At 40.0% G+C, this 25,743-nt stretch overlaps 1 long non-coding RNA gene across 1 annotated transcript in view; it reads right to left on the bottom strand.

Moving 5' to 3' along the window:
- Nucleotides 1-7,004: 7,004 nt before the first annotated feature.
- Nucleotides 7,005-25,743, bottom strand: part of LOC127789226 (uncharacterized) — a 31,572-nt gene continuing 12,833 nt past the window's right edge. The window contains exon 2 of the long non-coding RNA XR_008020514.1: nt 7,005-7,627. This is a non-coding gene — a long non-coding RNA (uncharacterized LOC127789226). The remainder of the gene's footprint in view (nt 7,628-25,743) is intronic.

Raw genomic sequence — 25,743 nt, 5'->3', positions numbered from 1 at the left:
CTGAGGGCGACGAGTGGCCTTGGTAACCGAGTGACCTGAGGGCGACAGGTAGCTTACAAAACGAGAGCACCGTTAGGATGCGAGTGGGAGGTCCCCGCGTAAACCCTCTGATGCTTAAGTCAGATCTCGAGAAAATACGAAATGATGCTTTAATCACTCAAAATTGCGTACCTTGTGATGAAGGCATGGTCTCATATTTATAGCGGAGGAGAGAGAGAAGACGTGCGAGAATCGGGGCGAGAATCTCACAGCCAATTTCAATGATTTTGCGGCCCATCCGAGAGGGAAAAGATGAGAGATTGGCCCAAGCCCACTTGACTATGACTAAGTGGGGGGTCACTCGGTCATGACCGAGTGGGGGGCCACCCGATCATGCCTTCTTTTACCCTTTTCCTTTGCTCGATTTTGAGTGGTTCCCGTACCTCAACTTCATGCCCCTTTTTCACATTTATTGAGATCGAATATCTCAAAACTCAAAACATAAAAGTTGTAGATAATTCTCTTATCTTTTCATAGGAATCTGAATTAGCTCAATCAAAGTTCATATGAAAAAGTTATGTCCAAAAAATAAAAGAATTGTCGTACCCACTCAGCATAACCGAGTGGGGTCATGAAAAGTTGTGGAAAATTGGTCTCCCCATGACCGAGTGGGGGGCCACTCGTTCATGCCTTCTTTTTGGCTTTTGTCTCGGTTCAGATCCATCTTCCTTCAATACTTGACTCTGAGCCTTGATAGTGCAGGTGTATCAACTTCATGCCCGATTTACACCTTGATTCAGCTTGAATCTCTTAAGACTCAAAACACGAAAGTTGTAGACAATTCTCTTATCTTTCCATAGGACTTTGAATCATCTCAATCAGAGCTCATATTAGAAAGTTATGCCTAAAAAACCAAAATAGTGTCATACCCACTTAGCATAACCGAGTGGGCCCTCCCCACTTGGTCTCGGCTCGACCTCTTGCTCCTTCGGCTTATTTGCTTGATCTCCTACAACCCGCTGGGCCTTTGGGCTTCATGTCCATGTCTCACGATTTTTTTAGGTCTTGTAATTCTCCAAGTTTGCAGGACATATCAAGACCCACCTGATCACTAGACCCACTCATTCATCAGACTCTCAGCACACAGTGACGAGACTCCCAGTGCATTGGTGACCAAACTCTCAAAACGCTCACGAGGCCTAAGACCGCGATCAACCACACAAAAATTGTATTTTCCCACAAAAAAATATAGATTGTTATATTTGGGAAACAACAATTGGCGCCGTATATGGAAAGAAAGACAAAAAGTCAACTTAAGATATGGCAAATACCCGTGGACATCGGCGAACTCTCTCCCAAGGCGTAAAAACACACCCACCTCCACGAAACTCTCAACAATAGGGAGCGCACCCGCCTTCTCGGGACTCTTACCCACAGGGAGCACATCCACCTCTTCTAGGCTCTTAGCCATAGGGAGGCAATCGCTTTGTTTCCCCGAATCGGTAAGTGGGGTACCAGCTGGCCGCACCTCCACTTAATATCAGCTCACAAACACACCCCACTGATCAAGCTGGGACTTCGTGCCACCCACTACGTATGGTCCTGTGGGATGAATATGAAGCATTAAGACAACAACATATCGAGGGAATGCAGGCACTTTGATACATGGCGGGGATATTCGAAAGCATGATGCCTGGAGGTATACTACCTGATACCTTGAGAAGGTTTACGCTAGAGCTTATACCACCTCATGAACCTCCGCCTGATGTGGGAGCTGATTCCTATCAAAAAGCCACTCTCGATTCTCATTCTCAATCCTCTCATCGCCGGGAGGTGCGCCTAAAAGAAATGGAAACCTACGAATGGAAAATAAGGTTAGGAGCCCATCAAGACGGAGATACCATGAAATTGTGGCCGGTACACCAACAAGATAGGATAACCAAACAACAGCAAGCATACGGGATGACATGAAAAGGGTAGTCGAAGAAGTTCTTGAGAGGAAAAAACTTATCCCCGCCGCAGAGGAACACCAGCGCAGAAAATGTCCATTTACTGCAGATATATTGGAAAAGTTGCTGCCTAGAAAATTCAAAATGCCCCAAATCACCCCTATTCTGGCAAGGATAATTCTTATGATCACATTCAAAACTATGAGTCGTTGATGATATTGCATGGATGGGACGACAACATAATGTGCCGGGCCTTCTCCCTAACTCTATCGGGACATGCCCGAACATGGTTCAACAGTTTACCTGAGCCTTCTATCTCTTCATTTGGGAAGCTTAGAATAGAGTTCATTAAGGCCTTTGTAATTAACAGTCGGAGGAAGAAGGACGCTACATACTTACTCAGTATTCGATAGGGGAACAAAGAAACTCTGCATCATTATGTGGATAGATTTTGGAATGACACTCTTGAAGTTCTCAATTTGCCGACCCAGGTGGCAATGTCTGCCATGCTCCAAGGGACATAACTCATCTCACTTTAGGAGTTACTCTCCCTGGATCCTCCAGCATCCCTAGTAGACTTGTTTGTCAAAGCAAATAGATATATCCTTCACACTGAGATCATGAGAAATGTGGGGGGAAATGAAAACAGGGAGCGAAAGAGAAAGTAATTCAAAGGAGAAGAAAACTCTATCCAATGACAGGAGAGGGCTAGGAGAGTAGATGCATGTAGACCCTAGTTTAATCACTACACCAGGCTTCTATAGCCTTGATCAGCAATACTCGCAGCAATAGAGGGGGTGGGTCTCCTCAAGCTGCCTCGAAGAGTTGATATACCCATGGAAAAAAATCAAGAAGAGTATTTTAGGTACATACTTGCATAACTCACTTGCAAAAAGGAAAACCAAGTTAACGCAAGTACGTTATCCCACTTATAGCCCAACAACGAGGGAAAAACATATTGAGTTCTAACCTAGTCAAGAGGGGGGGTGAATTGACACCTTTTAAAAACTTTAATGCAAAACTTATGCACGTATATATATGAGAAAACAAATTTAATATAAACCAAAATTGTAGTTGAGAGTACGGGAGCACTTAAATACTAGATGGATAATATGATATCCGCCAGCTGTGCTAGTACGTGCTTAGATCCAATATACTCTTCAAATTACAACTTGGTGAAAACATGTGATTTGAATGCACACAATAACAAGACTTTAAATGAACCAAATGGAATATTGAATGAGTACAAAGAATGATCAATTAAAGCAAATCAGAATATAATAGCCAGCAAGAATGTAGGCCTTAGGATTTGGCCACACAAAAACAAAAACAAACAAGTATAATCAAACAAGAATAAGTAAAGAGTGAAGAGAAGAAGGACACAGCGATTTATAGTGGTTCGGCCCTTATGGCTTACATCCACTACCTAAGGATTCCCTTCCTTAGGATTTTCAATCAAATCCACTATATGAAACTTTTCTTACAACCACCAAAGCCTTCACTTGGCTTCATCACCAACAAACTATTTCTGGAGTCTCACACTCACTAGTTTGGATTTTGTACGCTCTTTACAAGATAGTAGAGATTGAGAAATAGGGTTCTCTCAAAAATAATACAATGAAGTGTAGAGAACTCTCTTAGTTTTCTCTCAAGAAGATAGAGGAAAAGAAAGACTTAGAGAGAATGAAAATCTTGGCCAATAATGTAGAGAATAATAGGGCTTCCAAAAGTTGTTCCAAAGCCTTCAAGAGACCCTTTTATATAGTGTTAGAGTAGACTTTCCCTTGATCAATCTCAGCCCTCCATGTGTCAAGTCTTCAAGCCAATCTTAGCCCTTTATTTGAATTCTTGATTTACCTTCCATAATCAGCTAACTTGATTGATCATCAATACCTTTGACTTTTGTTAATCTTCAATCAGCCTTGGATGAGTAAATCAATTCCAATAATGCATGGCTGATTTTAAAGATTAAAATATCATCAAAATCCTTCATAATTCTTGCAAAATCAACCATAAATAAGAAATGATCAATTCTGACTTTCTAGTTGATCTTCAATCACCTTTGATTGTGCAATTGGCCCCTTAGCTTCCATAACAAGCATAGCTAATTTGAAATTTGAATTTAAACCTTCAAATGGTGTAAAATCCTTCCAAATATTCTCAAATAATGAAGCAAATTTGTCCAATAATGAAGATATCAATTATAACTTCAAAAGCCCTTAATTGATCAAGTTCCCATACTAAAAAATGTTGACAACAAGAAGAGAATCAATTTGTGTAGCTGAATATATGCAAGATATCCTTTGAATATTCACCCATAATGAAGATATCAATTAGCTATAACAAGGATATCAATTAGTCATAATGAGTAGGATAATTGATTCCATGATTTGAGTAGAGGATCCTTTTAATGAGATAGAATCAGCAATAAAGGAAAGTAATATCAATCAAGGTTTAACTTTCAAACCTTAATTTCCTCCATTAATGTTGAACAATAATGCTGAATCTTTAACTTCTCCATTTGAATGCCATTCAAAAATTCTTCCATATTTAACTGAGTAAGGAAGCTTCTAAGAACCTTTAAATTTACTCCATGATTCTCTTACCATATTTAGACCAACGAGATGATGTAACCTTGATGAGTGTGCTCCACGTGGCTGCCATGTCAACAAAATGCCACATTAACAATGCCATGTCGCCAAGTTACATATATGGCAACTCCATATAGTGGACTACTCCAATCTCCTCAAAAACTTCCATATATATCTTTTGAACTTCCCATATATGAATAAGGATTCAATATATCTTCTAGACTTTCCATTCTAAGAAGAACTTTCCATTCATAGCTCAAATACTCAAATTTCTAGAAAGCTCTCTAAAAACTTGTTCCCATATATAATGAAATCTCTATATAAGTATAAGAAGTTTCCATATATAACCTGTGTCATGAAATCAATAAGGAATAGCTTTGTAAGCCTTATGAAGGCTTCATGCTTTGTTAGTACATAAAATATAAATTCACATTCACACATGCCAATCATCAATCATCAAAATCTACACTCAACAAAACAAACTTAAGCCCGTTGTCCCGCTTCAAGCCCGACAACAAGGAAAAAATAGATTCAAACCCGTTGCCCCTCTCACGGCCCGGCAACGAGGGAAAAATACAATGGAGCCAGTTGCCACGCTCACGGCTCGGCAACGAGGTAAAAATACATTCAAACTTGTTGCCCCGCTCACAGCCCGGCAACGAGGTAAAAATACATTCAAACCTGTTACCCCGCTCACAGCCCAGTAATGAGGTAAAAATACATTCAAACTCGTTGCCCCGCTCATGGCCCAGCAACGAGGTAAAAATACATTCAAACCCGTTGCCCCGCTCACGATCCAGCAATGAGGTAAAAATACATTCAAACTCTTTGCCCCGCTCATGGCCCGGCAGCGAGGTGAAACTACATTCAAACACGTTGCCCCGCTCACAGCCCGGCAACAAGGTAAAAATAAATTCAAGCCCGTTGCCCCGCTTACAGCCAGGGAAGGAGGGAAAAATCCAACCTAACCCCGTTGTCCTGCTTATGGCCCGACAACAGGGAAAAAAAATAGATTCAAGCCTGTTGCCCAGCTTATAGCCCGGCAACGAGGGAAATATAAACTCAAGCCCGTTGCCTAGCTTATAGCCCGGCAATGAGGGAAAAAAAATTCAACCTCGTTGCCCTGCTCACGACCTGGTAACGAGGTAAAAACACATTCAAACCCGTTGTCTCGCTCACAGCCTGGCAACGAGGTAAAAATACACTCAAGCCCGTTACCCCGCTTATAGCCCGGCAACGAGGGAAAAACAAATTCATGCCCGTTGCCCCGCTCACAGCCCGTCAACGAGGTAAAAATACATTCAAACCCATTGCCTTTCTCACGGCCCGAGAATGAGGTAAAAATAAATTCAAGCTCGTTGCCCTACTTACAGCTCGGCAAGGAGGGAAAAATAAATTCAAATCCGTTGCCTCGTTAACGGCCAGACAATGAGGTAAAAAAACATTCAAACCCATTGGCCCGCTCACGGCTCGGCAACGAGGAAAAAAAAATTCAAGTATGTTGCCCCGCTTATGGCCTGGAATGAGGGAAAACTAAATTCAAACCTATTGCCTCGCTCACAGCCCGGCAACGAAGGAAAAATAAACTCAAGCCCGTTGCCCCGCATACATCCTGGTAATGAAGAAAAAATAAATTCTAACCTATTACCCCGCTCACAGCCCGACAACAAGGGAAAAATGAACTCAAGCCCATTGTCTTGCTCACAGCCTGGCAGCATGGAAAAAGCAAGTGCAAACCTATTGTCTTGCGCATAACGCAATAACTGGGAACAGAATCAAACTCATTGTTCGATGCATAGTTCGACATTTATGAAAAGTGAACTTACCAGTATATCATACTTCTACAAATGAATTGAAAAGCACTAGAGCCCAGAAATTTAAAGGCACGGTGTGCAAACAAACTTGAGAGGATGTGTAGAAAATGAAGCGGCTAAAAGAGATATAATATTCAAAAGTAACCACCATAAACCGAAATGGATATAGTACACTTAAGCTTGGGGATGAATGATGATATTTTCAGGTTAGGTAACTCACATACATGGCATGAGGGTTCTGGATTAGGCATATATCTCAATCCAAACTCAAGTGTTTTTGTAAAAATTTAAAAATTAATTTAAACGCCTCAACTTTTAATGAAGTTCAGCTAACTTGGGAAATTTTGATTTTGAACACTATCCTTGTCTTATCCGAGAATTTATTAGCCACACATCTTCATTTAAAAACTAATTGACAGAATTTAAATAACATAAATGTAAATTATTGAAATTAAATAATAGAAATTAAAGTACTGAAATTAATTTGCAGAAATTAAAAGACAAAATTGAAATTTTGCAGAATTAAAGTAGACATAAATTAAATGGACAGAATAAGCTACTGAGTCTAAATACTAAAAATTAAACACAGAACAAAACATAATAACACGAGATGGCAGAAGAAATTAAACACAGAACAAAACATAATAACAGAAATTAAAGAAGAACAGTGCTAGAAATTTAACAGAAATCACATAGAAGGACAGAAATTAAAAGTGTTGTGCGTGAAATAAAAACAAAGCGTCAACAATAAAGAAAGGACATGAGAGTTCCCCTCACTGTGCTGCTCTCTGCCCCTTATTCTATTACAAAAATGGCGGATGGGGCTCCGTCCAGCGCTCGTCGCTCTCTCTCGTGCACTGCTGTGCGTTTATTCCCCTTATTCTGGTTGCAATTGCGAATGGGGGCTTAGGGTTTCTTCTGCACGTCCTCTTCAATACATATATCACGGAAGATGCTCTCCAGTGCTGCCCGTCTCTTTGGATTAAGTTACATCAAAGGGGCCGTATTCTGCTCTGCGCCTTATGTTCACGCTGACGCTGCTGGGCTTTAATCAATCAGTGGGCTGGGCTTTTAAATGAGGCATGCGACAGGCTTTTTAATTGATCATGCGCTGGGCCTTCAAATTACGGGCTTCCAATTTGGACATGATTTGGGCTTGCGGCTTTCAATTCTGCTTCTCTAATGTGGGCCCACAAATGGTGCATGCAGCTGGGCCTCCAATGGCTGGGCTTTAATTAACATTCGTCAAACTTCAATTGCCCATGATTTGTACTTCATGCATGGCTGCTTCACGCTGCAAGCATGAAATTCAATATATGTAATATTAAATTATATATTATGTATATATTTATATGATATATTATATGGTATATTATATAGATGCTCCACACATGCACTCCATTGAATATATATATTATGTTATAATATATATTATATTTATATGTGTATTATAATATATTATATAATATATATTTATATATATATTACAAATAACTATTCAATTAAATCAATTTAAAATCAAAACAGAGCTTATAATTATAACAAAATTTTGCAAAATTGACCGCTAATCAATGGTTGCTGACCTCCGCTTGCCCATTAGCCTATGGATACGCCACTGAAGCGAATCGTAGTTGAATCGCTAAGTTGTCACAGAATTTTCTGAACGAGTCACAATCAAACTGTTTTCCATGATCCGTGACGATAATTCTCGGGACCCCGAACCGACACACGATGTCTTTCCATATCATTACTTATACTTTTCTTGTCGTAACGGTGGCCAATGCCTCGGCCTCAATCCATTTGGTGAAATACTCAGTGGCTACCAGTAAGAATTGTTAGGTTTATATAGCAATGGTACTAATACCCAAGAGGGGGTGAATTGGGTTGTTTTAAAAAATTGATTGAACTTGAAAATGCTTTTGATGAAAAACGAGATTTTAGTGCAAGTGAGGATTATTGAAATGCTTGGAATAATAAATGAAAGAAGTAGTACAAGCAAAGAAGAGACACAACGATATATAGTGGTTCGAATTAAACCAAACCTAATACACTACCTTAGCTCCTCACTAAAGATTTTTCAATCAATCTACTAAAAATCTCATATATCTCCAGATAGACCCTCTAACAACAAGCTAGAAAGATACAACCTCTTGCTTAACCAAGCAAGCCCTTTAGTACTAAGTTAGGTATTTCAACCCATTGCTTCAATAAGCAAGTCTTCTAGCACAACAAGTTAGGAATTTTACAAAGTAGTACAAGATAAGAGAGGATCTAAGAGTTATCACTCTTAATTACAAATTCCCTCAATAATACAAAAGACTTGAAAATAAATTTACAAAGATAAGCACAAAGCCTTTTTGGAGAGAAATAATGTAACATCCTAAGATTTTGGAGACAAATAATAATTATTAATTCTTGTATTTGAGGTCGTTGTGGAATATTCGGAGATTTAAGGAAAATAATAATTGATGTTATTTTGAGGGAATAGGTAATTAGAATAATTAATTATTTTACTTGGGAGTAATTATGAAATTATCAAGTTGGGCGAAATTGGGATTTTTTAGAATTGTCGGGGTCCAAATGAAATAAGAGGAAATTGGAGTTTCGGGTGTATGTGCTGAATTCCTAAAGTTGTGGGGTGTTACTATGATTCTAGGAAGTGGGTCGCGAGTACCTTATATATATTTAGGTGTTTATATATTGCAGGTGATGGCTGGCGCCAACGGTCGCGGGTTCGATCTCGCGGGAGGCTCACGCATTGTGAAGAAAAATTGGCTGATTTTTAATCAGCCTTAAGGCGCTAAAATGGCATCGTTTTACTAAGGCAGTGGGAGCGACGCGGTAGCCGCAGGCCGCGCCACGTGGCAACTCCTGGGCCACCCATTTTTCCTTGCGTGCAAAGCAGCGTTCTGCTGCATTTTAAAAGGCCAATTTTGACCATTTTTGGGTGAAAATAGAGAGGAAAAAAGAGAGAGAAGGAAAAGAAGAATTGGAGAAGATGGGGCTCGACAGCAGCAGCGGACACAAGAAGAAAAGTGGGAAGAATTGGAAGAAAAATGGAGAAATTAGGTGTTAAAAATATCTAGTAAGTGATTAAAATTAGTATAAATATTATATGTTTAAGAAATAGAATTTATGCGAATAAATTAGGTATTCTATGCGGTTGGGTTTAATTAATTTAAGCCATGATTTTATTAATTGTTAGGAAATGTTTTACTTCGCAATGGGAGTACAAAAGAGGTAGGAATCAGTCAATTACAAGCAAGCTCCTAACCCTCTCCTCATGTTCTTTAATTCCCGTGAAAGTCTTTGTGGTTTCTTATATTATAAACCCCCCTCACCGTGACTCGGTTCCACGCATTAATAATAATAATCTGCGTGGTAACCACCCTATAACTTATATTTTATTAATGAGTTTATTGTTAATGGAATGAGCTAAGTAGTGATGCCTTGGTGTCGTTCATTTCGACCGTCACGAAACTTTGTATCGCTCCGCTTTTCTTGGGAATGATGCCGAACTCGTTGGGGCTAGGTTCTTAGAAAGTAGCTATAGTCAAGATTATGGAGTTATATTAATAATTTATTATGAATGTCGAGATGGTTTCCTATGTATGAGAAGAGATGCGAACGTGAATGTCATAATGGTGTCTATGTTGTCATGAATAAAGTGTACGGAATGATAAGCATAAGTAACTGAGTTTAATGCTAACCATGTGTGTCTTAAGGGTATGGGGTACAAAGTCACTAATTGTCGACCGTGGGTCGTGGCAGTTGATGGATGGATGTATGGGTGCCAGTCATTAGCTGTTACATAAGCGTTAGACGGGCCAGAAGAGCTGGTACTGCCAAATTCCCGACTTGGTTTCTGCATATCATGATGTGTGTGTTGCATAGGGACTGGGTTGCATTTGCTAGTGAGACATGCTTTGTGTGTGATGGGATGTGTGAGCATTTGCATGACTTGGTTGGTCTAAGAGCCAATTTGGGTTCTCTAGGTGAGCTGGTGCATTTAGAGCATATCGCATGTGTGAATTCTTATGTGGGGGTAGCATGGCCTGATGCTTGGTTTATGGGGGCCTTGTCATCATGTTTATGCTACATAAGCCATTACATTTCATATTTGTTGCATTTCATGGTGAGGATGTGTGGCTTTGAGTGATTATGGGAAGTGGGGTACGGCCCATAGTGTGAGTGATTGTTGGGAAGTAGGGTACGACCCATAGTGTGTGTGATTATTGGAAAGTGGGATACAACCCACAGTGTGAGCAGTGATAAAGTAGCCTATATTGGGCTACTAATAGGTTTGTATATGGACTTAGGCTCCAGTATGTGTCGTACGTGGGCCCCAAGGACCGTTTCTGTGCAGTTTACTTTATCGTTATGCTTTTGGGTTTAAGGCATGTAGTGAGCATGGCATAGTGTGTTATTGCTCTAGCATGAATTGCATAGGATGTTGGGAAAGAGTTTGTCGTTAACTTGCAGCCTTTCTTTCTAGAGCTTACTGAGCCTTGTGACTCACGTTTTCTTTCCATCATTCCAGGTAAGAGTATCCTAAAATCACAGGTACATCCGGCAGAGTTGGGTTTAGATCGTCGAGTCATGATAGCAGGTGTAGAGTTCTCCCGAAACTAGATCTTTGGTGTCGTGTGTCTGGGTTAGAGTAATGCTTTTACATTTTTGAGCCAAGTGTATGTTATGTAAGCCCAGGTGGCCCACGTGGTGAATGGTTATGTAAAGATGATTATGAGGTGTTATATGATAAAAAGATTATGATTTTAGTAAGGGTTGTGTGTGAGTTGTAGTTGTGTTATTGTTCGGTATCATTTAAGTAATGACCCTCTCACGGATCCTCTTTGTGCGCGGGGGCTTCGGGAGGCAGGCCGTTACAAATAAAATCACCAATGAAGCACACAATAGAGTAAGCACTTGGAAGCTTGAAATGTAATCTCTTGGTTGAGTTGATTCATCCCTTTGATCTTTATTTATAGTGTATTTTGAGCCCATTCAAAAATATAGCCGTTTGAGACTTGAATAAAGGAGAATCTAGCTGTTGGAAGCTGTCTGCGACATAAACTGTCGACATTTGATGAAGAACTATTGACATTTTATGAAGAACTATCGACAGTATTGAAGAACTGTTGACATTTTTTATGCAGGAGCTATCGACATTTGGATACAGAGAACAAGGTTTGAAATTGTCAACAGTTTTATAAAACCGTCGACATCTTGAAACAAACTATTAACAATTTACCAAGATAAAAATTCACTGATGCTATTAACTTTGCATTGATGATACAATCCACAACATATTTACATTTTCTTTTATTTATATTTTACCTTCCATTTAGTTTAATACATAAATGTAAATAAGAAAGTACCCCCTATTTGGATTCAATAAAAATATTCAAAAAATCAAAATCCATAACAATAAGAAAGTAGAATATTGGTTTTAGTACAAACTCGGTATTTGACAATTTTACCACTCCCAAAATACATACCTTCTATTTCTTGAAAAATTCATTAAAAATCATTTTACTACCAATAAATATTAGATATCAAAATATCGGGAGATAGTTTTTTAAAATAAAAACATTTTCATATATGTCTCCTTATAATATACTAATCTTCCAGACTTAGAAAAAATTATAGATCATTTGGTTTTCATTTTCACATAGGTACTTGAAATTGATTTTTGTTGAAAACCATAAACTTGACTCATAATTTGGGGATCAAAACCAAATATTATTTTTCATCATCAAAACTAATCATAAGAATGTAAAATATCAAGAATTTCCTTTGACCCGGTGCTTGTAGGAATGAACCCAAAATGTCTAAACCCCAAAGCGAATGGTATAGGCTAGAATACAGGCTGTAATTGAGATATCGGGGCAGACTAGATTGGAGCGTGTTGTTGACATTTGTTACACAATTTAACTTTCTTTAACGCTTCTGATCGTAACGTGGGCTAAAAGAAACCTGCCCATAAAACCTTAGCTGCTAGGGCTCTTGCTCCCAAATGCTCACAACACACCCCACTATGGATTTCTCCCAGAGTATATTCGGCTTCCTGAGGGCCCAAACACTTGAGAAGTGGTATAGTGAAAGCCCGCTTGTACAATACCCCATCTATAATGGTAAACCTTGCAGCCCGTATTCTAAGTTTTCTTGCTTCCTGTGGATCGTTAGGTAGTTCACTACTGGTCAGATATCGATAGAGGGGTGTTCTCCAATCCATTCATATTTCAACACATGTAGCTTCCTTCTCTTCAATTCTCGGTTGATGAAGCACCTCAACAAATACTGTTCGCCTAATAGTTTCTTTAGTCAACGCCAGCTTAGATAAAGCATCAACGTACCCGTTGAGTGATCGATTTATTTGTACTAACTGAAAATTCTGAAATGTCTGTGCCATGTCTTTTACCTTGCGCAAGTACTGTGCCATCACCTGTTCTCTGGTCTCGTATTGCCCATGGAACTATTGAACAATCAACTGGGAATCACTATGGGCAATCAACTGTGTTATTTTCAATTTTCGTGCAAACCTCATTCTAGCGATTAGTGCCTCATATTCTACCACATTGTTGGAGCTTGGGAAAGTGAACTCCAGAGAGTATTTTAACGTTTCCCCCTGAGGGGTATAAGTACTATCCTGGCTTCATTTCCTAGTGAGCTGGACGCCCCATCCACAAACAGTAGCCATTCTTTCTACTTATCTCCCCTCGTCTCACTAGAGTGTGTACACTCTATAATAAAGTTTGTCAAAGCTTATCCCTTTATAGCTTGTCGGGGCTAGAACTGTATATTGTACTCGCTCAATTCAATGGACCATTTGGTGAGACAACCGGAACATTCAGGCTTCTGCAAGATACTCCGTAGTGATTGGTCTGTCAGTACAATGATAGAATGAGATTGGAAGTATGGCCTCAATTTTCTAGAAACATTCAGTAGAGCTAGTGCCACATTTTCAGTGAAGGGATAACGTGTCTCTAGACCCTTTAAAACCTTGCTGACATAGTATATAGGTCGATCCAACTACCCCTCTTTTCTAATTAACACCGCACTTACTACTTTGTATCTTATGCCCAAGTACAAAAATAACGTCACAATCATGTCATCAACATATGCTTCCATTGTATCACCTAGAAACTCCTTAAAGACTTTATTCACCATGCGTTAATAAGTGGCCTCAGCATTCTTGAGCCCAAAGGGCATGACTTGGTAACAATATATCCCCTTCTCAATGATAGACGATGTTTTCTCCTGGTCTGGAGGATACATCATTATTTGATGATACCCTGAGAAAGTGTCCAAACTGCTCAGTATTGATACCCAGATGTTTCATCTACCAGACGTTCAATTCGAGGTAGTGGGTAAGAATCTTTGGGACACGCCTTGTTGAGGTTGGTGAAGTCCACACACACGTGTCATTTTCCATTGGGCTTCTTAACCATGACAACATTGGCCAGCCATTCTGGATACAACACTTCTCAAATGAATCCCACCCTTAGTAGTTTGTCAATTTCCTCTTCTAGTTCTGGCAGCTTATCTGGGGCGATGTTTCGCTTTTTCTTCCGGACAGGCTTGACCTAGGGATCGACATTCAGATGGTGACATATCACATCTAGACTGATCTTGGGCATGTTATTTGGTGTCCAAGCAAAGACGTTTAAACTTTCTCGAAGACACTTCACAATCTCTTCTTTTACAAGTTCTGGAAGCTATGACCCAAAATATGCCAATTTATCGGAATCAGTTTCGCTCAAGTATACTGTTTCTAGCTTTTCAACGGGTTGAGGCTGGCGGGCTGTCCCTTCTGCCAAGGATTTATGTATGGCCTTCTCAGCAATATATAAGGTCTCCTCAATCCTTTTTTTCTTTGTAGATGACACATAACAGGTCTGCACCTTCCTTTAATCCCCTCGAACCTGTCCCACTCCTGCGAGCGTGGGTAACTTCATCAATATGTAGTAGGAGGATACTACAGCCCTCATATCATTGAGTAGTGGGTAACCCAAAATCATGTTGTATGCTGCTGACGGGGCTTTGACCACCATAAAATTCGCCTGTCGAGTCACACTTTGGGGGTCTATACCCAACGTGATTAGTAACTAAATTGACCCTGCCACTGGGATAGTCTATCCAGTGAAGCTGTATAGGGAGGAGGACAGTTTCCTTAATCGATAATGAGATATATGCATTTGCTCAAAGCAGTTCCAGTAAATCATATTAACAGAATTGTCGCTATCCACCAAGATTCTATTGATGGGGTGTTTGGCAACAACTACAAAAATTACCATTAGATCATCATACGGGAGTATTATATCACCTCTATCAATAGGAGTGAATGTAATTGGCTCCTCGTCATCTCTAACCTCCATCATTGAATTAACCTAGTAAGCCTGACAGGCATGCGCATTTCGTATGGCTAAAGTGTCTCCAGCCAGGGTTTCACCTCCTGAAATAACATGGATGGCTTGGTGGGTTGGTTCGTTATCTAGAGGGGGGTCTTATCTGCGATCCCTTCCCCTCTTCTGTTGCCTTTGGTTTTGCCTTTCGTACCCCTCGCGCCTGTTTTCCCTTCGTCGGGGTTCTTGACCTTCTTCTTTTTCATTCCGCACATATCTTTGCAGATGTCCTTCCTGAATGAGCATTTCAATCTAATTTTTCAATTTTGTGCAATGATCTGTATGATGACCCTGGGTCTGGTGGTACCTGCAGTACTCTTGATTTTTTCCCATGGGTCTATCAACTCTTCAAGGCAGTTTGAGGAGACCCTCTCCTTCTACTACTGCTAATATGGTTGATCAAGTTTGTAGAAGCCTGACATAATGATTAAACTGAGGTCTAGGTGCATCTGCTCTCCTAACCCTCTCCTATCGTCGTATAGAATCTTCTTCTCCTTTACATTCTTTTCTCTTTCGTTCCCTGTCTTTATTTCCTCCTCGTTTCTCATGATCTCGGTGTGGAGGATATATATGTTTGCTCTGACAAACAATTCTACCAAGGATGTTGGAGGATCAAGGGAAAGTGACTCTTGAAGTGAGGCGAGTCGTGTCCCTTGAAGCATGGCGGACACTGCCACCTGAACTGGCAAGTCGGGAACTTCGAGAGTGGCGTTGCGAAATCTATCTACAAATTAACGTAGAGTTTCTTTATTCCCTACTAGATACTGAGCAAGTATGTTGCGTCCTTTTTCTTTGACTATTAATCACAAAAGCCTTGACAAATTATGTTCTAAGCTACCCAAACAAATAAATAGAGGTTTCAGGTAAACTGTTAAACTATGTTCGAGCATGCCTCGATAGTGCTAGGGAGAAGGCCCGACACATTATGTCGTCGTCCCATCCATGCAATATCATCAGCGACTCATAGTTTTGAATGTGATCATAAGGATCATCCTTGCCAGAATAGGGGGTGATTTTGGGCATTTTGAATTTTCTAGGCCACTTTTTCAATTATCTGCAGTAAAGGGACATTTTCTACGTTGGTATTCCTATGCAACAGGGATCAATTTTTTTTGCTCAAGCACTTCTTTGACTACCCTTTTCATGTCATCCTATATGCTTGCTGCTGTTTGGTTATCCTGTCTTGTTGGTGTACTGGCCACAGTTTCAAGGTATCTTCGTCTTTGTGGGCTCTCAACCGTGTTTTCCATTCGTGGGTTTTCATTTCTTTTAGGCGCAATGTGAGGATTCTTTCTTGGCAGTGGTGATCTTGGCCTACCTTCCCAACGAGAAGAGGACCGAGAGTGAGAATTAGGAGTAGCTTCCTGATAGGAATCAGCTCCCACTTCAAGCTGAGGTTCATGAGGTGGCATACGTTTTGGCATAAACCTTCTCAAGGTATCAGGTAGTGTACCTCTAGGTATCATGCTTTGGAGTATCCCCGCCATGTCTCAAAGTGCTTGCATACCCTCAACATGTTGCTGTCTTAATACTTCATATTCATCCCACTGGACCATACGTGGTGGCTGCTGCGAAGTCCCAGCTTGATTGGTGGGGTGTGCTTGTGAGCCAATATTAAGTGAAGGTGGGGCTGGCTGGTACCCCACTTGCCGATTCGGGGAAGTAGAGAGGTCGCCTCCCTATGGCTGAGAGTTTGGAAGAGGCATGGGTGCTCCCTGTGGATGAGAGTCCTAGGAAGGTGGGTGCGCTCCCTGTTGCTGAGAATCCCGTGGGGGTGGGCATGTTTCTACGCCCTAAGAAAGAGTTCGTCGATGTCCACGAGTGTTTTTCATACTTTAAATTGACTTTTTATCCTTTTTCCCACAGACGGTGCCAATTATTGATGCCAAAATACAACAATCTATTTTTAATGCGAGAGAATGCAAGGTGTGCGATTAATCATGGGAGTCTTAAGTGTTCTGTGAGTCTTGTGAGCTCTGAGAGTCTTGCGGGTTCTGAGTGATGGAAGACTCTCGTGATCTTCTAAATGGGTGACTTGATGAATGAGAGAGTTCCGATGATCAAGTGGGTCTTGGTGATTAGGTGGGTCTTAATGATCAGGTGGGTCTTGGTGACCGAGTGAGCCCTGATGACCGAGTGAGCCTTGGTGACCGAGTAATCCTTAGTGATCGAGTGAGTTTGAAAAACGAGAGCATCGTTAGGGGCGCGAGTGGGTGTTCCCACGCAAACCCTTCGATACTTAAGTCAATTCTTGAGAGTGAGAGTGCGAAAACGTACTAAGAGTGCCCAAGAGTGCGTACCTTATGTCAGAGGCGTGGCCTCCTATTTATAGAGGAGGTGAGGGGAGACGCAAGGCGACTGCGTCGAGAGTCTCATGGCCCATTCTGTAGATTTCGCGACCCATCCTAGAGTCTCGGAGCCTATCCGTAGGGGCACAAGTGATACCCACTTGGTCATGAACGAGTGAGTCCTTCATGTCTGGGATTACTTTGCGAGGAAACGAGAAGGGAAGACCCACTCACCCACTCGGTCATGACCGAGTGAGTCTTCTTCCACTTGGCTTTGAGCCTCTTCTTTTATCCTTTTTCTTGGTTTCGTCTCATTTTTGCTCGAATGCTTGGACCCACCCTTAACTAGATACAAGTGCGATTTTGAGGGCACATCACATGCTTTCTCGACATGGGATGCCTATGATTCGTCTCAATCCTAAGAACAACAAGCACAAATGTGCTTCATGGCTATAAGAGAAGAAGAAAAAGAAGAAAAAGAAGATATGGAATTAGAAGAATTATAAAAAGCACATGAAGAACTTTATATAAAATATCAACATATTAAGAAAGAAGTAAAAACCATAAGAAGAATCACAAAGAAGAAATGAAAAATTAAAAGGTGAAATAATGTCTTGAGAAGAAAAATTACTAGAACTCAAGAAAGAAAATAAAAATAAATTAAAAGATCAATTAACTAATCTTTAAGAAGAAAATAAAATATTAAAAATTTAAAATAATAAACTATTAGTAGAAAAGAATGTAATAGAGAAAAGTTTAGCCACATTAATTTCAAAGAAAAATTCAAAATCCAAACCAAGGTACAAAACACCTAAGAGAGAATGAAAACAACTTAAATGGAGACTTCAATCTAAGCACTGCTAAGCCTGTCCTGTTAGGGAGAGCGAGAAAGCTCTGCACCTAGTGACCTCATTCCACCCATGTAACAGGACCGCTGCGACGAAGTGTTGTAGGTGCTTCTCTGGGTCCTCCTTTCCCAAATATACCAAAAGTTGCGGCAGTTTGAACCCTGGTTGCACTAGTTGCCTTTGGAGTTCCTCAGACAGAGGAAACCCATTCGGGGGTGTTTCCTTTAGCACCATCATTACCTACTTTTGCTCTAGCACCTTTTCTATGAGGCGTTCGATGTCAAACACCTTGAGTGTTTCTTATTCTACTTCATTTTCGCAAGGAGGTGGGACATAAGGAACTCTTGAGTAGGTGTTTTCCGATGTCTCTTTATGCTTGGGAGCTTTCCCTGCCCTCCTATCATGTTCCCTTCTCGAGTATGTCACTTTTGGGACTTGGTTATTCATCCTTGGAGTTTCGATTCTTATCCCTTGTTATGTGGTCCTTGGAGGGTGGTCTTGGGATCTCCGGTGTTCTCCTCTCATATCGGTTTGTCCCTTGTATAGAATGTGGATGTCCGGCATTAGCCTATGCAGCAAAGTAGTGATTCCTTGTAGTCTTCTCATATTCTCCTCATTATTCATCATGAGTTCATCATTCTGGTGTTTTAGCACCTCAAAATCCTTCTGCAATTGTTCATAATCTGAGAGTATGACTGTGGATGGAGTTATCCCCGTGGGTCCTGGAGATACTGAAGTCACCACGAGGTTTCTATTTAGAATTGAAGATCGACTAATGGAATGTTGTTCCTAACTAGTGGGCGCTGCATGTGGGACTTGCTTTCCTCACCCTGTTGCATGTCTCTTCAATCCAATTACGTGTACTTCTCCTTGTTCTAAACGCTCCACGCCTCCCAGTCAAGCGGTTTGGTTCCCTTCGAGCATAGGAAAGTTTCCCGAATATACTTTCTTGTCAGGGTGAACTTCTGAAAATTCAAGTACTGTAGGGTGCACTTGACTGGGGCCTCTTATGGTTCCCGTCCTGGTACGAGCACTCCTTGAGGTTGGGTTAGACGGGTTCTCCAAATCGGCTAATCTTGTCCCTCTCGGCATCTTATGTTAAGATTGGCTTTTTGTTGCATCTCCCATAGATGGCGCTAAATTATTGTTGCAAAAATTACAACAATTAAAATTTATGATGTCGGGTTTGCTTGAGCTCGGTGTCGGGTGAAGTGAGGTGCCGTGAGAGAAGTTGCCACAAGGGAGTTTGCCACAAGGATGCTCGCAGCAAAGGTGTTTACCATAAGGATTCATCTTCGCGGTAAACATTTACCTTCGCCACAAGGATTTACCTCCGCCACAAGGTCTCGCTACAAGGTTTTGACTTTGCCACAAGGTCTCACTGCAAGGATTTACCTCCGCCATAAGGTCTTGTCCCAAGGTTTTGACTTCACCAAAAGGTCTCGCCGCAAGGTTTTACCTCTCCCGCAAGGTCTCGCCACAAAGATTTACTTCAGCCACAAGGTCTCGCCACAAGGTTTGACTTTGACATAAGGTTTCACCTCTGCCACAAGGTCTCGCCGCAAGGTTTTGACTTCACCACAAGTATAATACCCCATATTTTCGTGAAGATGCCACGTATTTTAAGTGAGTTTAAAATACCAAAAAATATGTTTGAAATGCCAACGAGTGATCAAATCAGTCGCAGGGAGTGCCCCAGATCTTAGATACTTGAGGATAAAGGTATATTTTTGACGAGCGTCTCGAGGTGAGATTTATGACTCTGAAAGAAATTAAATCAGAGACGGTTTTTTGGTTAAGCTAAGTTGTAGCCTAAAATAGCCGAATGATGGTAAGGGGCTTCGAAAAATCGTACATATCGAATAATTTTGAGTTATTAATTTTGAGATTTTAGGTATCTCGATAAATTTGATGTTTGAGCGTGTAATTGTAATTAGAAAATTATCTAAACGAAATAAGGATAAAATTAAGAGCTTATGTGGTAAAATATTAAAGTTGAGGACTTGAAATAATGGTCAAAGTGTTATTTGGAAGAACTTTGGGGTATTAGCTTGGATTTCAAAAGTTCAATTCATTCTAGTTTTGGATTTGAAAAGCCACTCAATTATGGCTTTGAGTCTTTGGAGTCCATGGCTAAGATTTTGACAAGTGGCATAATGTGATTGGTTGGAAAAATCTATAAAAAGGCACCATGGGTTGTTCTCAAATCATTCCCAACAACTTTGAGAGTTGAGGCACTCTAAGAAGAGGAGTTTGCTCTAGAGAGAGAGTAGGAAGTTCAGCAAGAAGGCGGGAAGGAATCGAAGGAGAAGCCGGGGAGAACGAGCCTCGTCGGAGTGGCAAGCCTTTGCCGGAGTTCGCCAAAATCAGTCAGGAAAAAAGCGAGGTAAGTCCCTTTTTTTTATAATCCTGTAGAGGGGGAAGAGAGGGTCGCGTAGGTTTAAACGGGGGTTGAATCGAAGTTAAAATGAGGAAGTTATGGTCGAAATACGAAAGCGGGACGAAGCTGTCCGAATTCTGCTGGGAGGCGCGTGAGTTACACGCACCGGAAGTGGCTGCGCGTGAAGGCACGTGGCCTACCTTCTTGGGGCGCATGAGGGCCCGTGAGAGGTTCTTTTTTCTTGAAATTTTTCAGTTATGCCCCTAATTTAATACCCTTCAATCCTATGTAAAAATATTTAAGGTTAGGTTTACCGAAATGCATGTTTTATGCAGAAACCTAGGCCGTTTGCAGTGAAACCATACCGTTTAAGAGATAAACCTGCAAGGTGAGACTCCTATACTCCAAATCCTATTTTTTATTCTCTTATGAGAGACTTCTATTGCATGAGACGTGTTTTGTGAAGTTCCTGTACATAAACTCTTGTTATTCTCTTACGTGAAATCATGCTACATATATGAACTGTATTTTTCTGAAAAATATATACTGTTGGCTTTTTAACTGTTGCATTTATAAAATTCGTGTGGCCATACTGTTGTACCTATTTGTTGTTGGCCGAGGGCAAAAGTCGGATATCCCCCGAGAGGCACTATGCATACGCCATCGAGAAAACTCTCGTGGGGAAGACCGTGAGCCTAAAGAACAACGGATGTGGTGCTTGCATGAGTGCTATGAGGTCGAGCCGAAATGACATGGTTAGGGACCTCCCGAGAGGCGCTATGCGTGCGCCATTGAGAAAGCTCTCGTTGGAGGAGGCTAATATGTTCACGAGACACTTCAGAGTAGTTCTCATTGTCTTCTCATACATTTTATACCTGATCATGCATCGATATAAACTGTTTTTTTGGAGTTTCTCACTAAAAGATTCATCTTCTAATTGGACTATGTCCCTGAAATATTCAAACGTTCCAGGTTCGACGAGCAGCTCTAAGGGAAAGGAGGTAGCTGAAGAATAAGTTTAATTTCCTGTCTGTAGCATGACTAGCATATTTTTGTTTATGTGCGAACCTATGTAATTTTGGATATGTTTAAGATGTTCAGTTATCACTTGATGATGTCCATGTAATATATTTTGTAGACGTTTTGAATAATTTTATGATAAATAAAGTATTATGGTTGTGAACCATATCAGGTTCGATCTAGCTTCCGCATTTGAAATTTTAACGCCTGTCTTAGCTATTCGATTATTGGCTTTGTGAAGCTGAGAAGGTGAAAATTAGGGTTTTGGGGATATTGTGTGATGTATAACAGCTATTGTGATATGAAAAATTTTTATATTCCTGAAATCCTAAGTTATAACACGCTCAAGAAATTTGGGGTGTTACAACAAGGACTTGCCACAAAGGTTTTGACTTCGCCACAAGGTTTGACTTTGCCACAAGATTTTACCTCCGCCACAAGGTCTCGCCACAAAGGTTTTGACTTCACCATAAGGTGTCGCTGCAAGGTTTTACTTTAGTTTTACCTCTACCATAAGGTCTCGCAGCAAGGATTTTGTCCTGTTGACAATCGAAAATGGGTTAGAAGGCCCGCGAGAATCCTCGCCCGCAATGACCCTCTGATGCCTAAGTCAGTGTCCGATCAAGATAACTATTCACCAATATAGTAAAAACGCAGTCAATATGTCAAAAGTTTATCAAAATCGGGAGTCCTCTTCAATATCCTGTAGCTGGGTATTTATAGGGCATGATTCTCAAGGATGGCTTGTGCTCACATGTAGCGAATGCTGAATGGAGCTTAGGTTTCATCGAAAGGGGGCGCTTTCCATGAGGTTGGCCCTTACGGCCAGCCTCCAACCGCGAGGCAGGCCCTCACAGCTATCCCCTGCCGCGAGGCTAGCCCTCGTAGCCAGCCCCTACCAGGAGGTTGGTCCTTACGGTTAACCCTTACCGCGAGGCTAGGCCTCATGACCAGCCCCAGCCACAAGGCAGGTCACCGCAAGGCTGCCGCAAGATTGGCCCTTACGGCCAACCTCTTGCCACGAGGCCACTTCGCAGCAAGCTTTTTGTTACGAGCCTTTATTTTTTTATTTTTTATAAAAAATTCCTCATTTTTCTCCCCCCGATTTTTCATGGCCCAACACCAACTTTGTTCATGGTGAATGAGATATGAATTGAGTTTTGGAATGAAAATATCGAACTCTCAAATTGTGATCCAAATGTCGTGTGTTTGAGATATTATATTATTAGGGATAAGTGCACTTATTATTTTGCGCGGCGATGTGCCTGCATGGAGGAAATTAGACGAATATCCAAACCAAGCAGGTGACACTTGCCATTTGGGAGAGCTTAAGTTCTGTATGCTTGACTTGTTGTATCCAGGGGGGGTGGACGTAAGTCCACAAAAGGGGAAATGATGAGGGGTATTGCTAATTATACCACCTATGTGTGAGTGGGCAGATATATATACTAATATATGTCAATGGTCAGACGAGTTATCTTGACATTTCAAATACTCTTAACATTTCTAAATCATAAATGATGAGACATGATAAAATGAATGAAAAGCTTCAAACGAGATGTTATGAAATGCTTCAACAACATTATATTGATGCATTATTGATGCAAGAAGTATGGATCATGCATACTTTGTATCGTGATGTTGCAAGAAGTATGGATCATATTGTTGCATTATTGATCGTGTCCTTTGTAACGACCCGTTAGTGGGTCTAGGTGTTATTGGTATTTTAGTTTGCACATTAGAATTGTTGCCTTAATGAATTAATTGTTGAAAATATTATATGCATTAGTAATGGGGCAAATTAATGAAAATAATATTTTTGTGGGAAGATAAATGTAGGTGAATCAATGTCTTTGTGAGTATAAATAAAGTGTGTTAAAAAGTCTCAAAGTTGTGTGCTAAATGGGTTTGGGCCTTATTTGAATTAGGCCATTGATAAATAATTAAATTTTAAGTGTAAATGAATTAGGTTGAATCCAAACCTCAAGAAAAGTCCATTGGGCTTTAGTTGGATTGGGCCATATATTTTGACTTGGGCTTGGGCCATGGGCATAGATAATGGTATCTTAATTAAAAAGAAAAAATATTAAAAAAATGGCTAAATGACCAAAAGGGGTAATAGATATTTGAATTGTGTGTGTTAGTATGAGGGGCAAATTAGAGAAAACCAAAAGGGAGATGGATTGGAGGGAGTTGGGAGACAAGTCTTCCCCATTTCCCCCTTATTTTCTTCCTTCTTACTTTCTTGTTCCCTTCTCCTTCTCCCTCTCCCAATTGTCTCTTCTTCCTTCATTGTTTTTCTTCATTGGAGTTTCAAGTGGAGAATTTCCAATTTAAAGGGGTGTCTTCATCTCTTTGGATTTGCAACCATCTAAGGCAAGTTCCCTTCCTTTTTGTTTCATATGCAAGATCTTCTTCTTCTTCTCCTTATGTTTGTGTAAGTTCTTCTTCTCTTGTTTATCTTTTAATGCAAGTTCTTCAACCTTGTTTCCATCTTAGAAGGCTTGTTTCCATCTTAGAAGGCTTGTTTTCTTCATTTTTAAGTTGTTGCTCTTAAATTCTTATTCTCGGATTCACTGACCATGCTATGTTCTTTGATCTATAACTCCTTGTGTTTATATTCAACTTGAGATCCGTTTGTTAGATTGTAAACTAGACATCTTAAGCTTCATTTTAGACACAAGAATCGAATTTTTTGACTAAGATTTGATCCTGTGATAGCCTTGTAAATCCCTGCTAAAATCTGAAAATTTTACTGCTTTCGAGTAAACTGACCTTGTTGTACTCTTTAGGGTATAACTCTCAGTGGTTATATCTGATTCAAGATCTGTTTGTTTATGTATAAACTAGACTCAATAATATTCGTTTGGTAATTGTTTTAGAATTTTTAGCCGCGTTTTGAGCCTACAGTATCCTTGTTAATTCTTGCCCAGAATCTGGAAATTTTCTGCTCTGTTTTTGGATAATCTGTTCTTGCTTCGGTTTTTGGAGTATAACGCTTTGTGGTTATATCCGAATTGTGATCCGTTTATTTTTCTATAAACTAGATATCATAGACTTCGATTCGGTATAAGATTTGAAATTTTTGGTTATGATTTGTACCCATAACAACCTTGTTATATTCTATCTAGAATTCTGTAAATTATTGTTACGAATTCTACCTTGTTTCGGTTTTTGTGGAATATCTCCTTGTGGTTATTTCTGATTTCAAATCCAATTGTTGTTCCAGAAACTAGACTCATTAGGCTTTGATTTGGTATATCGTTTGTGGTATTTGACCAAATATTGAGCCCAGATCAGATTTTTGAAAATATGCTTGAAATCTGGAAATTTCTAAAAAATATTGTTATTCAATTCTTCCTATGTAGTCTATTCTTCCTATGTTTAAAATTATGATTTTTGTATAGTTCTTCCATTTTTTGAATTATTCTTGATAACCCTCATTTTGAATAAAAGGGATTTATTCTCCTTATTTCGATAAATCTTGCAATATTAATTGGTTTTCTTGATGAACATTGCTAAAATATAAATAGGGTTTTGTGTCACCCTACATTTCTTAAGGAATGACATTTCTTGATTAAGGTCTAGTGTCATGCAAGATTTGGTGTTTCTTGCATGTATAAATTTTGATTCCTTGTGGTTATTATTGGGGTAAAAATATACCGTAAATATTAGTTGGGCATTTCTATAAGTATGAGTAAATAAATGCATTAAAATTTACCATGTGATCATAAGATAGTGCACACCTTAATTTATGTAATTGTGCATGATAAGCATGATTTTGAGATTTTTCTTAATCATTGAGGATTGCTATGAAATTGGGATATGCATATGTGATGCATGATAATACTGATTTGCGCACCTATTATTTTGCGCGGTGACTATGTCCGTGGGTGAGAAAGGATATCCTATGAGTGCTTGACACGGGTGAGGTGGCCATCAACCTGATAGGCGTGGCTCAAATTGTTATTGCTTGTTGATATATTTTCGTGATGCATATATATTCATGTATGGATATCTTGGCCGTGGGAGCCTTGGGAATTATGTGGAAAATTCCTTACTATTAGTGCATGTGCATGAGCATGGAAATGACTACATAGTATGTATAATAATCACAGCATGGGTAATTGATGTAAATGAAAAACTTATGAGTCGTGTTATACGAATATCTTCTCATAGAGTTGTTTACTCTATCTTAATTATCCATGCCTTTGATTCTATATCTCCATGCTTTATAAATATACTTGCTGAGCCTTGTGGCTCAACTTGTTTACTCTCATGTCATTCCAGGTAAGGGTAAAGCAGTGGTTGAGGGTGAGTCTAGTGGGACTAGAGCACAGGGTTAGTGGCGTACAAAGACCTCTCAGATTAGATGGTCCATGTTAGTGTTTGTGAAGAGGGCATGTGTGAGGAAATTTTATGTTGTAAAATTTGTTAGTGCCTTTATATTTCATTTTTGTATAAGCCAT

The sequence above is a fragment of the Diospyros lotus genome, chromosome 13 (genome assembly GCF_014633365.1).
Source record: "Diospyros lotus cultivar Yz01 chromosome 13, ASM1463336v1, whole genome shotgun sequence".
In the NCBI taxonomy this organism is placed as follows: domain Eukaryota; kingdom Viridiplantae; phylum Streptophyta; class Magnoliopsida; order Ericales; family Ebenaceae; genus Diospyros; species Diospyros lotus.
Note: the sequence above shows the minus strand (reverse complement) of the source record. Positions and strands in the feature narration are given on the sequence as shown.